Genomic DNA, 13,187 nt, shown 5'->3' with positions numbered 1-13,187 from the left:
GGATCTTTAAAATTTTGGACCTTTTGGATTGGACATTCCGTCTTGAACCTTTTGGTTTGGATCGTTTGTATCCCAATCGAAAAAATCCACGTTTATCCACGAGAATGAAGAAATCTAGAAAAAAAATAATTAATTAACATTTAAATGATTAAAATAATATTATTAATTGTACTTTCTGAAAAGTTTTTCATTTTTTTTTGCAACAAAATCGTTTGGTTAGGCAATTTTGGTTCTTGTAATCAAATTTTTGGTTGGCTAAAATAAAGTCGTAAAATTATCTCAACCTAACATTTGGTTAAGCCAACAAAATTATTTGGTTAAACATTTTAAAATTCCAACCAAAATTTGGTTACGACAGCAAAATAATTTGGTTAACACAACAAAATAGTTTAGTCGAATAAACCAATAAATGACCATTTGTTGTCCTGACCATGATTTGGTTACTAAAACCAAATAATTTAATTTGCTGTCATAATAAAATAAATAAAAAAAATATGATAGAATAAAATTTTTTAATATTACAAAAAAACTATTGGTTTGATTAACCAAACATTTTTGTTGACCTAACAAAAAAATTTTGTTGAGCTAACCAAACATTTTTGTTATGCCAACAAAAAACACTGAACCAAATTTTTTTGGTTGACTCAAACAAAGAGTTTAGTTGCTTAAATAATAATAAAATTCTTTTGTTGGCCTAACTAAATTTTGGTTGCTTTGGCAAAACATTTTTCTCAGTGGGTGGAATTTAAAAATGTTCAACCAAATAATTTTTTTTCTTAACCAAATGTTTGGTTGAGATAACTCTACGACATTATTTCAGTCAACCAAAATTTCGTTACAAAAACAAAAATTGTTTAACCAAACGATTTTGTTGCAAACAACATTAAAAATAAGACAGACAGATGGCACCACGTTCTATGTCATTTAACATGAACTTATTTTGAGATGCAACAAATATGAGTCCAACTTTTTTCTGTGTAAACGTCCTTAAATTGAATTATTTAAAAAATTTTATTATATATTTGCAAATATTAAATATTTATATAATAACTCTTTTATTTTTAATGTTTAATTACAATAGTCTTTAAATAATACCGTGAATATAAGAATATTAATAGACTCTGAAATATCTGACGTATATGTGACAGATATATCCTGAAATAGGAGAGAAAAAAAAAATTACTGAGAAAAAATTAATGTCCTCAGTGGTGAGAATTGTGAGTGAGTTGCGGTTTATTTCAAGAATCGAAATTGAGATTCACATTTACGGTTCGTTTAAATATTTAATTGCTTTGATGCACGTTATACCAGTAGCGGTATGGATATTTTCAGCTCTCTTATAAAGTTTTAGTCGCGCTCATTTAAGGTATATATGATGGCGCTCGCGTTATATACATGCGACCCAAAATGAAAACCCCCAGGTTAAAGTTAACCTTAATATGGTTATCTGCCGCAACGTTCAACGTGTTTCCCAATATTTCCCACGGAAGGAGAATGAGATAATTTTTACAGAAATGCAATACATCACTACTATCGATTTACTTTTGCGACTTGGTTAAATAAAACTTCTGTTTTTATTAAAATGAAATTTTAAATAACAAATTTCTTTCTCACTTCGATAAATGTAAATTCAATTAGTAATTTAAATATACATATAGAACTAAATAATGGAAAAAATTCTGGTTAGGGTGTATTTAACATTACATTCTATTTTAGCTAACAAAAATTCTAGTTAAATTAACTAGAATTATAGTTGAAACAACCAAAATTCAGATTAATTTATCTATAATCATAATAGAAAATATACCCTATCCAAAATTCTACTTGGAGTACCTAGAATTATGGTTGGAATAAATAGAATCATAATGTTAAATATTACGTACCTAAAATTCTTGTTAAATTTACTAAAATTATGGTTGAAAAAACCAGAATCATGTTGTTATATCCTAAAAAAAATTCTGGTTAAAGTATTTAGAATTCTGGTTGAAATAACCAGAATTATGTTTTATTCCCTTAACAGAATTCTGGTTAATGTAACTAAATAATAACCAGCATTATAATGATTAATATACCGTAATCAGAATTCTAATTAAAATAACCAACTAATTCAACTAGAATTCTGGTTACGGCATATTTAACATTATAATTCTGATTATTATTTCATTACATTAACCAGAATTCTGTTAAGGGAATATTAACGCATAATTCTGGTTATTTTAAACAGAACACTGATGGTAATTCCAACTAGAATTCTGGTTACAGTATATTTAAAATTATAATTCTGGTAAAACTATAAATCTTATTACTTTAACCAGATGTCTGTTTAGGGAATAAAATCATAACTTTGGAAATTTCAACAAAAATTTTAGTTAAACCAACCAATATTCTGGTTAGTCTAACTAGAATTCTGTTTTAGGTATATTTAACCTTATGATTCTGGTTATTATTTAGTTACGTTAACAAGAATTTTAATGAGGGAATAAAAACATAATTCTACACTGAGAGAAGTTAAACACAGATTTCGTACTAAACACACGTTCAGATAGTGTACCTAACCTTTCGAGCAACATCGGTTCTAAATTGTATCGTAGCTGCGCTTTTTGGTGGACAGATACTGTACTAAATCGTTTGTCCCACAAGTTAGGTCAGAATCAGTACTTAATTGGCGCTGCTGCTGTTCGATTTTAGTACTGCGTCTGCACATAATTGTGGTACAATATCTGTCCCTCAAAAGATGCAGATGTTGCGTTAAACTTCTCTCAGTGTAGTTATTTCAACGAGAAATATGTAATTATTCCCTTAACTGAATTCTGGTTAATCTGATTACAGGTCAAATTGTACTCTTCATCACTATGTGAGTCATAAATTAAAAAATTTTCACCGACCAAAGTTTTCGTATATGTATCAGGCAAATCTTCCAGATTTTCGATGCTTGTAGGGTTAGCAGGCATTAAGCGCTGGCGTTCTTGTCGAACCGTCTTATGTATACTATAGGCAAGTCGGGCAACTGTGATTGCATAGCTTCTGTAACATTTTGCACTTACCGCACTATTGCAAGCACAGGTGGCTGGAAGGAAAAAAAAGTTTACCTACCTTTTTAGGGGTGATTCGGTAAATTATTAAAGAAAATTTTTTTAATGTTTGTAAATATTTTTGACAACTTTTATATAATTCTTACAAATGTTTTTACTTTTATAGAGCTTCAATTTACATGCATAAAAAGGAAAAAAAAAAATTTTTCTAAAACTTGCATTTTTGAACATTTGGATTTCATAGAAATAACAATTGCAAATAACAAATTTTTTGTGTATTTATCTGTGTAGAAATATATTTCATTTTCATTATATTTATTATAAATGTGGCAAATATTTCTTGAGTTCACTTTATTTATTTGTAAATACGTTTTACAGAAATCGAAAAAATAAAACATAAAAATTTCTTTTATAGTTTTGTAATATTTATTGAATTTATTTTAATTTAATTTTATTTTATAATTTTAATTAATTTTATTATTTGAGTTACCAAATCACCCCTAAAAAGGGGCAATACTCTCGCAAATGAACAGCTATGATTTTGTGACAAGTTTTCTCGACTTAGGGGATGCTTTGGAATCACCTGATATTATTGAGCAGCAGGGGCATCGTAGGTAAACTTTTTTTTCCTTCCAGCCACCTGTGCAGAAGGTGGACGTTAAGGATGAGTCTGTGCTGATCGCTGCACGTAAAATTTTTTTTTCAAAATAAACAAAAAAATTCTTCTATTCAAATATTTTTTTTATACATTTCTATTTTATTTTTATATTTAGCATGAATTTACCTTAATTCTTGACATAACGCGCAGAGCTTCAACCTCATCGGGGTTTGGTCCATGACCGATATGAGACTCGGCTGAACCACCCTTTCTAATCAACAGATTTTGGCCTGTATATTTTATAGTGGTCAAGCGTGCTGAACAACTTTTATTATTTTTGCATTTTCAATATTTCACAGAAATGCCTTGATAATGTCCATTTACGTTTCTATCTTTTGTTTTAATTTCTAATGGTTCCATATTGTATTTGATAATTTTGAAAATTGTATAATAATAATAATAATTTTGTTATTAATAATACTTAATAATTTTGTTACTGACGTTGAATGTGAAAGTACTAAGTGTTACGAGAGATTTTGAAATGACATAACTTTATAAACAAAAAAAAAGACAATCACATCAATTTCATTCAACATAATTGTTTCCATTTTTTATTTTGGATTTTAATATTTTTATTTTTTTTTGTGGATTTTTTGACCAGGACAAAAAATCCAATAAAAAAAGTCCAAAGTTCATAAAAATTTTTTTTTTGGATTTTGGATTTCATTTACTCTGGATTTTTTTTTTGGACTTTTTGTCCGGATACCGGTTAATGTAACTAAATAACTAGGATCATAAAGTTTAATATACCGTAACAAGAATTCTAGTGAAAGTAACAAGAGTTCTGGTTAAATTAACTAAAATTCTGGTTGAAATTATGTTATTATTCCATTAACAGAATTCTGGTTAATGTAACTTAAAAAATAACCAGAATCATAATGTTAAATACACCGTAACCAGAATTCTAGTTGAATTACTTGGTTACTTTATTCAGAATTCTGGTTACGGTATATTAAACATTATGATTCTGGTTATTATTTAGTTTCATTAATCAAAATTCTGTTAAGGGAATATAACATAATTCTGGTTATTTCAACAACAATTCTAGTAAATTTAACCAAAACTTTGGTTAATCCAACTATAATTCTGATTGAATGAATTATGTTATTATTCCCTTAACAGAATTTTGGTTAATGTAACTAAATATTTAAAATCATAAAGTTAAATATATACCGTAACTAGAATTCTAATGAAAGTAACCAGTATTCTGGTTAAATTAACCAGAATACTAGTGATCACAGAAAGAAGTTATACTTATATTTGTTGCATTTTAAAACGAGTTCATGTTAAATAACATAGAATGTGGCGCCATCTGCCTGTCTCATTTTTGATGTGTATCAAATTGAGTATAAATTTTGTACTCAATTTGAGATTAGGTTTTTTCTGTGATTCAAACCAAAATCATAATTTAAAATATACTCTAATCAAAATTCTCTGTGGAATATCTAGAATTCTGGTTATTCCAACCAGATTTTTTTTTCAATGAAACAAATTTCATGGATTATAGTAATGTTTCTTTAATCCGTTTTTGTGAAGTTTCTAAATGTAGATATCAAATAATTTATCAAGGGTGGTGAGCGTCAGCTAATTTTAATTACTATATTTACTATAATGTATATTAAAGCAGAACGTGTCCTATGGGGAAAATCCGAATTTGAAAAAATATTACCAGGCATGAGAGTGTCGACAAATTATGTGTAGAAACATTTATGATTCGGTGAATTACATATATATATATATATATATATATATATATATATATATATATATATATATATATATAATATAAATGGATTTTGCTTTATTTCGCGACGGGCATAAAAGGGAAACGCGTGATCTACGGTTGCTCAAATTATTGGGCATTGTCGCGCAATCAAACCAAGTGGAAATATATATTTTACAGTTTCACTAACCGCCAATTCCATCCCCGACCGATAATATCAATGCAACTACATCATAACACGGGAAATTGATAATAAAGTCGGTTCCATGCTCGCAATTTCAACTACAATCCTGATGCTATTGATGCCTCTTCTCACTCATATCACAAAAAAATACCATCAGGACTCATTTTTTTTCGTATATATTCATTTTGAGTTCAGTTCATGAAATGATAATCCTATTTCGATTTTGCATTTAGATAATTTTAATTAAAAACTTTCTAGTTATGTTCTAAGAAAAATTTTCTTCAAATTTTCACTTCAAAATAAATATTTACTTTAACCATTATTATTCACTGTGAATGACAATAACAGTATAATATTTTATTGATATTTAACCAATTAAATTAATGAATTTATAGTTTGGTTATGTTGATCATTAACTGGATTTTGATGTACCCGTTTAAAAAAAAAAACAGGATCGTACGAAGAATTTTAACCAATGGAATTCAATTTTGGATTAATTTTTCCTAATTTTTAAATACTATTGTTCCTTCTGATGTTTCAAACTGAAAGACAGGAAGAAGGATGCAGAGAAATTGTAATTATTTAAATTGTATAGTAACGAATTTTAACATACGTTATTTTTAGTCTTCGATTATGAAAATCGCTTATACATTTCCGGAATGTCGGAATTTTAATAGACTTGATTATATAAAAGTGTCATAATTAAAATTTTATTGAATTCGAACAAGAATATTAAATATTTAAATATAATTTTTCATTAAATATTATGTCAATGGTTTTTAAATTTAGCGCCATTATATATAGTTTTGTGTTACATGGTTGGTACTACTTGGCTGTTGTCGACGTTCGCCCTGGGTTAACCTACAGTTAACGGGACGCATGATTATATTCTAAAAATCGTTAGAATTTTCATTCTATGGCATTTCATTTGTCATAATTATTTTTGATACCATAAAATACTGATTCGAAGAAATAAAAATTTGGCTCAAAAATAATTGTGACAAATGAAATTCCGTAAAATGAAAATTTTAACTAATGATTTTTAGAATTTAATTATGCGACCCACCAATCATAGTTAACCCAAGGGCAAACGCCGAAAACAGCCCTTGTAATTATCATTTTAGAAATAGGTTAGATATCACAAGATTCCTAACCTAAAAATTCAATTATATAATAAATAAATTGATAATTAAAATACAAAAATAATTTATAAAAAAGAGTCAGTTATATAATTATATTATATTTATTTATAAATTTAAAGAAAAGTAAGAAAATTGTTTTAAAAATTCATTCTTTATTTATTCAACAAACAATAAAAATTTTTAATTTAGATTTTTATATTTTAGATGATGGAGACTTACGGTGCTTTTTTAACCGAATTAACCTAAAGATTCTGGCACCTGGGATTTTCTTCTTGATTTCGATCCTAGATCATAAATACATATCATTTTTCAATAAAAACAAAAATCTTCTGTGGAGCTGTTTTTAAAAAAAGGATTTGAAAATTTAAAATGACAAAAACTCAACTTTTCTTTAAGAAATATTCATTTAAGAAAAAAATTTCATTAGACACTTTTTACAAAATCGGCCAAAATTCCAAGAATCCTTATCTTATAAATTTTCTAAATCTGAAGGATAGTGCAAATTCCTAAAAAAACGAAATTGAAAAACGAAAATTAGAAAAATAATAAATAACAGCTGCGATTTGTGCTCTCTGCATGCTTCTGCCACCTGACGGCGGCAGGACATAATTAACCTGTCATTATATTTTTTTTTCCTTTTTCCAGTAAATTATTAATTGTAGAGGAAATTGGTAAAAACAAATAAGAATTCTTTTTTTTAATATCTACAAATTCCATCTGATGAAATTATTTCTTAAATAAATATTTCTTGAAGAAAAGAGTTGAGTTTTTGTCATTTTAAATTTTCAAATCGACTTTTTTAAAAGTAGCTCCACAAAAGATTTTCGTTTTTCTTGAAAAATTATGTATTTATGATGTAGGATCGAAATCAAGAAGAAAATCATATCGCAAATTGATATGAATAAATGATTTACTTAAAAAAGCGTTACAAATAAAAAAAAATGTATGAAAATGAAACTAAAAAGAAAAAAAAATTTCAAATAACGTATATTTACCTAGCACTATAATAGGTATATATATATATATATATATATATATATATATATTTTAATACTTTCTAATTCGCTGCAAATACAACAATATATTAAATTATTTTACAATATCGTATATATACTAAAATATACTCGAGTTGTAAATTTTTGCGTAATCATATATTTCAGAATATTTCCCATCTGTTCAATTCATATCAAGTTGATATTATTTTTCTTCGACTGTAATTTATCGTAGAAAGATAAATTGCTTTTAATGGGGGAAATTGAAGTTGATTGTCTAATACAGAAGCCTTATTAGCATGCTATAGCTTCTACAATAGATTAAATTGAGTATCTTGACATACGGACAGGTTTTCTTGATATAGCTTAAGAGTAAAATCTTAATATAGGAGGTATAGTTCGTAGCACTCTTTCACCTTCGAAACTTTAAAAGTTCAGGTACGCAATACCGCATTAATGACGTGGGAAAATGGTGTAAGCAACTATATACTTACGCATAACACTTGCTTTCAAGTTTATAAATAAATATATATATATATATAACACTACCTTCATATTCTTGTTATTCAAATGTGAAATATTCATTTTTTTTGCAATAAATGAAGAACGCTAAACTATATAGGCAATTTCACGTGAAATTTAAGTGAAATAAAATTTAAATAATAATTATAAATAATTTAATTTCTCTAAATTTGGTTAAATATATTTTTTTCTTTTCTAAATAGTGCCCGACTTTTTGAATTATAAATTTTCAAAATTTTGCGCATTTTGCCCTTTTTTCAAAAACATATTAAAACTCTAAACTGAAAAAAATAATTTCGTAATGATAAGAAAATAATTTAGTTGGCGTTACTAAAATATTGTTGTCATAGCAGAATAGAAAGTTGCAATAAATCGGGAAGTTTAGTTGGCTCTAGCAAAAACCAAAAATGTCAAATTATTTTTTTTTTTTAAAGATTTTCGGTCCAAATATGCAATATGCCTCAAGAAATAATTTTTAAGGTATTATGTGAACCCAAAACTTTTTTAAAAATGATTTGTTATTTTTGGTCACGTCAAAAATAATTTTTGATTACTGCAATGCGTTCGTGAACGGAATTATGAAATTTAAATTTAATATTAAAACTTTTTAATAAAAAAAAAAACATAATTAATGAAGTTTTCAAATTATTTTTCTTACACTGAAAAAAATATATTTGAATCAAATAAACTCTATTTTCACCAGGTAAGGTTAGAATAGTTTAGATCAGGTTAGATTATACCCTCAAAATTAGGTCAAATATCGCGGTTCAAAAGGTGAACATAACCTTAAAATTAGGTCAAATATCGCAAGTCAAGAGGCGAACATAACCTCAAAATTAGATAAAATATGAAGCTCTCCGCTACAAGACCTACGCGACCCATAGAGGTCATAGGTCAAGAGGCAAACATAACCTCAAATTATGATGCTCCCCTACCCCCCCTCTCCCGCAAGTCAGTGGCCATAGGGCAAGAGGCAAACATAACCTCAAAACATGATGTTCGGGAGGTCGAGAGTCGAACATAAACTCAAAATCAGGCCAAATATCACAGGTGAAGAGGCGAACATAACTTCAAAAATTAGGTCACATGTCAAGAGGCAAACATAACCTCAAAATATGTTGTTCGAGAGGTCGAGAGTCGAACATAACCTCAAAATTAGGCCAAATATCACAGGTGAAGAGGCGAAAAATTAGGTCACAGGTCAAGAGGCAAACATAACCTGAAAATGAGGTCAAATATGTCAGGTTAAAAGGCGAACATAACCTAAATTAAGTCATTTAATAAATTAAACAACATAACATAAATTAAGTCAAATATCATAATTCATGATACGAACATAACACAAAAAATAAAGTGTATAAATTTTTATTTATAAAGGTAATGTACAATTAATTAAATAAATGAAAGATAGAGGCGGAGCCCCCCTAGTATATTTTATAATACTTTAAGAAATTATTTGAATAATAAAATAAAGAGTAAAATGTTAATATAAAAAAATAAGAATTTAAAAGTTATTATAATAATTTATTATCATTAATAGTTAATGCTATGAGCGCGTGCGGTTCGATCCAGCTGCTTAATTAATGTAAAAAGCAAAAAAAACCCTGAATTTTGAATATCTACAAGTGCTGGTTTATTACTGGTTTCTATAATTTTGCCCGTACTGGCAAAATACAGAATTACTGCTAAATTCCAGTATTGAACCAGTACTAAGCCATTACTAATTACCAGTACTAATAAACGTTATCATCCCAAACATATGCCAATATTGGTTCAATATTAGCGGTCAGTACTTTGCCAGTAATTGCCAGTACTGGCGAAACACTGTGCTAGTTGTAAATTTTTGCTTGGGTCATGTTTACGAACTAAATAGTTTGGTTCCCAGTACTAAATCGCTGGCATGCTGAATTGCGCACGCGCTGTTCTTGTAAATATGGCGTCGCTTCCCAATCACGGGATGTCAACTTTAACCATACGTCGTTCGCGTCGTGTAGTTTCAGTGCTAAAAGTTATTATGTTTTTCAGACATTTTAAAAAAAAAAATTTGTGTATAGTGAGAGTAAATAAATAAAACTTGTTAAAAGAACGAAAGTTTTTTTCCAGCCTTTATACACTGTAAAAATTATTTAATCTCAAATTGTTAATAGGATTCGTAGAGTAGTGGTCAGCGTTCTCGAATTGCGTTGCGTAGTCTGAGGGTTCGAGCCCCACAGCAGTGTTAGATTTTTTCCGCGATAGAAATTAATTTAAGTTGGCATAGGTAGATTATATAAAGCGAAAAGGGTGAACCAAAAAAAAAGTTGGTTGAGAAAACAAAAAAAAAATTTCATTTAATAAAATTTTTTCATTGTTTAAAAACAATAATTTAGTTGTGCGAAACAAAAAATTTAGTAGACCGAACTAAACGATTCAATGAAAAAAAAAATTTAGTTCTACCAACCAAACGATCTAGTCTCGCATCTATATTAAATAAAAAATTTGGTAGAGAGAACCAAACTTTGGTAGATGATACTAAACATTTTTCTCACTGTGAAGGAATTGAATTTAGCAAAAAAAAAAACTTTTTTTTTTTGGTTTTTTAATATTTTTTTAAATATTAAATATTTTCGCAATATCATTTCAAAAATTATGACAATGTAAAAAATAAATATTAACAAGTTGTTAACTTAAAAAAAGAAAAAAAAAATTTCCAAGCAAGAAACTAGTGACAATTTCTGCAAGTGTATTTTTTTGTCGCTAGTTTTAAATTAACAGTGCGCGCGCGATCACTATTAAGTTTTTTCATGTGTAAAATAACTTCCCCCCCCCGCAGTAGGTAAGTACTATAACAGGTGTTTGAATCGAATGAATTCCCTGAATTTCAAGCGTTTCACGAAGCGCGTGTTAGAGCCAAATTTTCATTAAAGTTTTTCAAACTTTTATTTAACGCTTTGCGGTGGAATTTAAATGAAATTAACGTTTATATGCTTATCTCTTTATTTCTACACTTTAAATTTTCACCACCACTTCATATTTATAGTATAGTGTCATAAGCATATCTCTCTTTTGCTGTTGATTGTTATATTCATACAAACATTTTTTAAAAAAAAAAACAAAGTCTTTTTATTGTCTGATTCTTATTTTTATTTCAATTTACTTTTTCTGTTTTAATAAACAATTTAATAAGATTAATACAAAATTAATCCTTTATCTTTTATTTAAAAAATCTTGGTAAAATTTTATTTATTTTAATTTTTATAATTTCTGCAATATATTTTATATATTAGTAATATAATTGATAAAAAAAAAAAATGGGTGAATAAAAATTTCCTACAAGATATTGCATCACTTTGGATGCGAGTAGAGCGTGAGCTTGGAATGTGAGTAGAAAGAGAGAGAGAGAAAGAGAGATGGTGGGCGGATCGATATTAAAATGGTGACCGAATTCCGTATCCGCAACCTACCCTAACATTCAACCCTACCACACCAAACCTTCCACCCTCCACCTTTTTCCTGTCCTCCAACCGCATTTTCGCTTACCACCATTCTTCCCCTCTTTTGCCTCCCCTCCCCCTCCTCATAGCGATCGATTAAAAACTTTGCCAAGCGTGAAAATGAACCTGCTCCAAAAAATTCTTCTTCACCTTTCAATCCGCCTCTTCAAGAAAAGAAATTGACAGTATTGACGTCCTAAAACGCTTACGTCACAAAATATAGCACAGTACAAAATAATATATTGAACCGCAGTCAATGAACCGTGACACTTTTCAAAAACACTGTGCCTTTTTTTTTTAGAAAAAAAAGAGAATCTCAATCTTGAAATTTGTGTAATGTATTTATTAAGTTAAAAAAAGGATATAAATTATTATTTATCAATATTGACATTTAGGTTAAAAATGAAAAAATAGTCACGGATAATTTACTCTTTGAAAAATTTTATACTTTATATAGGTATTTTTTTATATTAAAGTGAATCAAAATATAAAACTTTCCTAGAAATTGCAATATTGTAGCTACTCATGTATGGGACAGTACTAGTTCCTATACATTTGGCTTGCTAGACAACACTGAGAAAAATAATATCGTAATAAGAAAATAATTTAGTTAAGCATTTTTAGTTGGCCTTACTAAAGTATGGTTGGCACAACAGAAAAGAAAGTGGCAATCAATCGAAAAATTTAGTTTGCTCTACCAAAAAATATTCTTGAAGGTTTCATGTCTACGAACTAAACAGTTTGGTTCTCCGTACTAAATCGCTGGCACGCAGAATTGCGCACGCGCTGTTCTCGAAAATGTGGCGTCGGTCGTAGGGCCTATTCAGTCGTGGACCTCTTCCGCGTTATGCTTATCCGATCATTTATGTCATGTGTTTTTATTGTTCGGCTGGTCTATTATCGTAGCAGTGTCATTAAAGTTTTATAAATATTTATTTTTTAAAAGTGTACTGAAAGTGTTTCTTTTATTTCGAAAGAATGGCTGACGAAGTGACAAAACGTTTGCTAAGAGAATGGGGGTTAGAATGCCTCGTGGCATTCTGTATCAACTTTTGAAAACTTGCTCCTCAATTTTATGCGATATCATTTTGAGATATTTCATGAAACGCGCGTAGTGTGTACTTACGGGAAGATAAATTATTTTTGTAATGTCTAAGCATAATGAATTTAATAAAGTTATATTATTAATCTCATCTCTCTTGAATTAAAATACCTTATTTTTTATACAAAATCGTAAAAATGACCAAATAAACTATTTTATATAAAATAAATTATTTAGTTATTTCTACAAAAAAAATTTTTTTAATCAACGAAAACAGTAAGTTGAAATAACTAAATTTTATTTACGTCAACAGAACATTTTTTTTGATTCTAATAAATGTATTTATTACGTAGACTAAATTATTTGGTTACACCTACTAAATAATTCAATTGAGCGAAATTTAACGGTTGGACAAAAAA

General features: G+C 28.2%; 1 long non-coding RNA gene across 1 annotated transcript in view; it reads left to right on the top strand.

Annotated features, from left to right (window-relative positions):
- The window catches only part of LOC127277785 (uncharacterized), a 151,219-nt gene that overhangs the window by 42,121 nt on the left and 95,911 nt on the right, over nucleotides 1-13,187 (top strand). The window lies entirely within an intron of this gene.

Source organism: Leptopilina boulardi, unplaced genomic scaffold (assembly GCF_019393585.1).
Source record: "Leptopilina boulardi isolate dan_hultmark-lab unplaced genomic scaffold, ZJU_Lbou_2.1 LbouV2_179, whole genome shotgun sequence".
Lineage (NCBI taxonomy): Eukaryota > Metazoa > Arthropoda > Insecta > Hymenoptera > Figitidae > Leptopilina > Leptopilina boulardi.
Note: the sequence above shows the minus strand (reverse complement) of the source record. Positions and strands in the feature narration are given on the sequence as shown.